Below are 546 nucleotides of genomic sequence, written 5' to 3'. Positions count from 1 at the left end.
TCACTGTTTTCACCGTCCTGTAACTCGGCACCTGAGAGGTGTGGACCGTGTTTGAAAAAGCAATAAGCTTGCGCTCCCAGCCTAGAGCGTGAATCAGAGCACGATTCGCGTCTAACACAAACTCACTGTTTTCACCGTCCTGTAACTCGGCACCTGAGAGGTGTAGACCGTGTTTGAAAAAGCAATAGGGGTCAGAAACGCTCTTTTCTCCTTAGGGAGAGCAACTATATACTATAAAAAAGTGAGGAGACTCAAATGGCCACGCACGCTCCTCTGGGTAATATGCAAATAAGGGAGATGGAATAAATCCTCCATAGTGCCACCTATTGAAAGGCAGCATTCCTTCGAGTCAAAGTGAGACTTTTTATACAAGTCTTCTTACAATGACTGGTATTCAAAAGCAAAGCCAGACTCCATGCACTTACAGCTGTTTCCGGGTTATTGCCCATCATCAGTGTACAGTAGGAGTCTGGCTTTTGCTAGTGAGAGGCCTGGGACAGGGGTCAGAAACGCTCTTTTCTCCTTAGGGAGAGCAACTATATACTA

The sequence above is a fragment of the Eleutherodactylus coqui genome, unplaced genomic scaffold (genome assembly GCF_035609145.1).
Source record: "Eleutherodactylus coqui strain aEleCoq1 unplaced genomic scaffold, aEleCoq1.hap1 HAP1_SCAFFOLD_42, whole genome shotgun sequence".
In the NCBI taxonomy this organism is placed as follows: Eukaryota; Metazoa; Chordata; class Amphibia; order Anura; family Eleutherodactylidae; genus Eleutherodactylus; species Eleutherodactylus coqui.
Note: the sequence above shows the minus strand (reverse complement) of the source record.